Below are 4,437 nucleotides of genomic sequence, written 5' to 3'. Positions count from 1 at the left end.
GAGTTTGCTGAAAGTGTTTACTTTAGCAAGAATACTTCCCCGTAGAAGTATTTGATAATATTCTTGAGGCTTCCATAGATATTTTCTATATAAAGATTATGCGTTTCGCGGGTTTCCTTCGTATCCATATCCATTCTTGGATATGCCAAGTTTCATGAACCTTGTAGTTCACTTCATCAGGGCGAGAAACAGCGTAATACTGAGCTGTTCCTCCGGGCCGTTTCTTTTATATGTTAGTTGTTGGAAGATGGAGGAAAGAAGAGAATTGTGGGTGAAGAGAGGTGGGGAAATGGTCTTCAATAATTATGTATATAATATTTATAAATTTACTTTGTTTCAGATTGTATGAAGAGCAATTGGTCCTTTACTTCAGCCTATTAATGAAAGAGGTCTTCCTAATGTACCGTTGAAGAAAGCAATATTGTCAACATTATAATTATTGAGGAATCAAAATTTTTTTCGAGAAGTTAGTAATCTATTCGATTTAAGTCCAAGTACTACACACAAAATATTTATGTATGCGGTGCTCTGTGTAATATTATGAATGAATATCTACATTGAACCTCCAAGCTAAATCTCCAAGAGTTTCCAAATATAAAACAACAGTTTAATGAGCTCAGAGAACCGAATAATTTTCTAAACATGATATGCGCAGTTGGTAAAATGCACATAGGAATCCTAGCTCCAATAGATGATCTTATGAGTTATTATAATATACGAAAAGATTTCCATTCAATCATTCTACAAGAATCTGTGATGCAAAATGTCAATTTATTGACATTTTTATTGGTTAGCCCTGTGCAATTCACAATGCAAGAGTGGAAAGAAAAATCTATTGGTCAAGCACTCGCAGATGATCCAACACTTATACCAGAAGAAACTCATATTATAAGAAATTCTGCTTACAAACTTATTTATTAACACCATTCCGTGATAATGGTTACTTATCTCTAAGACAAAATATAATAAAAAATTAAGTTCGAAAAGAGTTGTCATTGAGCAGGGAGGACTGAAAGCTTTAGAAGATTAAAGTTTTTAAATATGTCTCTAATGAATGAAATGAAAATAGTTGTTATTGTTGCTTGTGTTCTGCACACAATATTTGCATCAGACATAATAATGAAACTAAGCTATGTGATGATGAACGTGAACTAGATGAGGACCAGGATGAGAATTTCATTTTTGAAGCAACTAATGATAAAAGAAATAGAATTGCAAATTCTTTGTGGGCAAATAGAAGATGAAATAAAATATAAATAAACAATAAACAGAAATTTTAAAAACAATCCTTTAGTAAAAACATGTGCCGAAACTGTTTTTTTTTACTAAATATATTTTAAAACGTGCGAAAATTATAAATTGTCATGAAAATTACAGATATAAAAATTAATTGTATGTTAATCTTACATTTGCGTATATTTATTTCACTTTAGAACAGTTACCTTTGAAATAATGAATATTACGTTATATTAAATAAAATAAGGTATAAAAATATATATCTATTAAAATATATATTTAATATATGAAACCTAATGTATTAGCAACGAATACTATTTTCTCTTTAAAACTAGTTTTACATTAGTCGCAAATTGATCATAAGCGTGCTGCAACAACCAATCTGAAGCATCAATTTTTAAATTTATTTTATTATCGCAACAAGCTTGTGATTGACTGCGAATAATGTAAAACTAACAACATAGTAAAATAAAAAAATTTTGCAATATCGTAAAAACATAACATTTGCAATGTATGAAAGATATTTATTTCATTACATTAAAAATCTGAAAATAAACAATAAAAATCTAAGGAGATCATACTTTGTAGAAAGAAAGTTTTTGATGTAGAAATGTAAAGTACCATGAAACTTTAAATGTATATGGTAATTACTTAAACAATATACAAGTTGCATAAAAATTTTTGAAATATTCAATGCAGTTTACATTTCTATATCTTTAAAGTTTAAAACAGTAAAATTAAAGTATAAAAGTAAATAATTTTTAAAAAACCTCAACAAAATACTTAGTCTTATAAATTTATCAAAATTACTATATGATTTAATCATTGTTTGTTGAGCGGGTTTTTTGTAAATCTTTCAAGAGAGCGACAAGATTGTTTATTGCTTATATTTTGCTTTCTTTAATCTTCTTTTTATCTTCCCAAATTTTTTTTATAATTTTTTTCGTGCAACATTTCTTCTTAAAATCGAAGTTTTTTTTTCTCTTTCTTTGACAATTTCATTTTTCTTTTTTGTGGAATGTTTTCTATAGCACCTGCATTTTCCTTATATATGTTATCAGGTGATTCATCCTCAGTAAGTATTTCCGGTTTGAATGTTGAACTCAGTGATGTTTCAGGAGGATTCACACTCTTTTTTTCTGTAAAAATTTTATGCATTTGTTGGAAATATTTCCAAATAATTTCCAAATAACTTTCACCTTTTTTTTTAATTTAGTTGTATTTCGATTGTAAGTAACTTCCACTTGTTTATCAAATCTTGCACTTTTACTTTATAACTTTTCTCTTCAAAAGCTTTAACAATTAAATTCCAATAAGATGTTTTCTGACTACTTGGATTTTCAAATTCATATTAAGACGTTGTTCAAGTAAAAGTTATATTTCTGCTTCTTTCCAGTTCTCTTTAGGGTCATCTGAAATCAAATCATAAAAATCATTTTATTTATACAGTACATGAATATTTTGAAAATACTAAAGTGTTCCAAGAATAATTTTTTAGATTATTATTTGTTATACATTTTTTTATATAATGGATTATAAAATAATAAAATAGAACACAATAAAAAATTAACACTTTTTCAATCATGCATAATAGAAAATAATAAATAGATATTAATTTCCTTGATTATATTTACTTTGATAAACAGATGATAAAGATTTTTCTTAAATTAAATTAAATAATCTTTCCATGTTGTTCACAGAATGTGAATGTATGGATGAGGATGGAACATAGTAAATGGAAAGATTATTTATAGAAAGCACCCGTGAAAGCCTCAAGAATATTATACATTTATTATGAGATCAACGTTACATTCTGTTCAGTAGTGCTATCTAGAACTACTGTGTATATAACTTGATTTATGCCGAAATAATTATGGATCAGTTTTAACATTGATGATAACTTAGACGTAAATCGAGTCGTATAAATGTAATATATTATATTTGATGAAGTTGGTTTTAATGTTAAAAATGAGAAGTTGCATGTTGAGTCTACAAAATTTTGTGGAATTAATGAAGATAGGATCAAAATGATTTTAAATTGAAAGTTTTTTGATCTTTTTTTCATTGATTGTAGATGAAATCATTTTAGGCACAATTATAGGAATACAATTAGAGGAGATCTATATCTATGAAATAAATTTAATTAAATCAAAATAAATCAAAATATTACAAAATTTGTTTATAAAAAGTTCATAATTCTTATGTGTATGTTGAGATTTTCAATCACACTCAAAAAATGCATTTTTAGGTTAATCTGATCGCAAATACGAATTAGCAAACTTCACAACTTTTTCATTATACTGTACAAACAAACCCCTTAAACAGTCTAGCAGGATCTTAAACGCTTGTATAATTTTAAATTTATATACTACGTAAACTCTAAACTGCACGCTGAAATTTTTCCGGTCTTGAAGTGCAACTGTATATTAAACTACGGCAATAATATCACGAATTCAATTATTTAATAATTTAACAATTTTTTATGCTTATTACACATCTTTAAACGATCTTAATAATGCTGAATGACATATTGAAATCTGTAAATAATTAATTCTTATTGCGAAAAATATTACCTCGGAAGTCGAACCCGGATCTCTGGCATTGCGAGCGTCCTAAGCCTTTAGACTACTGACGCAATATATTTTCCATTATACATATATTTTATCTTGAATTATTTCTACTTTAAGATCGATTTTAAACATTTTTTCTTCTTTTCATTTAAAGATATTTTAATAGAATTCATTTTGCTATAATCTACAATTAGCTATTAGCTGGCGGTATCATGGCGACTGCAGTGCAGTTCGTTTACGCAATACATTGCGCAGCAGAGCATCATGAGCAGAATTTCAGAGATAGCTGCGCGGTATACATCCCTGCATAAACGAACGACATCTGCAGTAATAACTGCATAAACGAACGCAGCCATACTGTTTATAGGAAAACAAAATACATGAGATATCAACATACATTTACTTTTTTAAAAAAGGTAAAAAGCGCTGTGTATATGTGCAAAAAAAATATTATTAAATTAAAATATATGATGAAACCTAGATGATACGTATTTTTATATTTATTAAGTTATTTATAAAGTCCCATAAATAAACATTCTACTTAATTTAAACGTATCAGGTACATAAAAGATCTGATATCAATAATTGGCGTTATATTATAATCTTTAAAAATTGTTACCTCGCTCAATCC

The 4,437-nt window shown here is 27.4% G+C and overlaps 1 long non-coding RNA gene across 1 annotated transcript; it reads right to left on the bottom strand.

The window, feature by feature from the left end:
• Positions 1–2,189: 2,189 nt before the first annotated feature.
• LOC108691243 lies at positions 2,190–4,023 on the bottom strand. Its single transcript, XR_001931923.1, has 3 exons — positions 3,810–4,023; positions 2,436–2,648; positions 2,190–2,375 (listed from the first exon to the last, which is right to left on the bottom strand). It is a non-coding gene; the product is annotated as an uncharacterized LOC108691243 (long non-coding RNA).
• Positions 4,024–4,437: the final 414 nt, after the last annotated feature.

This window comes from Atta colombica, unplaced genomic scaffold, assembly GCF_001594045.1.
Source record: "Atta colombica isolate Treedump-2 unplaced genomic scaffold, Acol1.0 scaffold44, whole genome shotgun sequence".
Classification (NCBI taxonomy): Eukaryota; Metazoa; Arthropoda; class Insecta; order Hymenoptera; family Formicidae; genus Atta; species Atta colombica.
The sequence above is the reverse complement of the archived record's forward strand: the minus strand, read 5'-3'. Positions and strand labels throughout refer to the sequence as shown.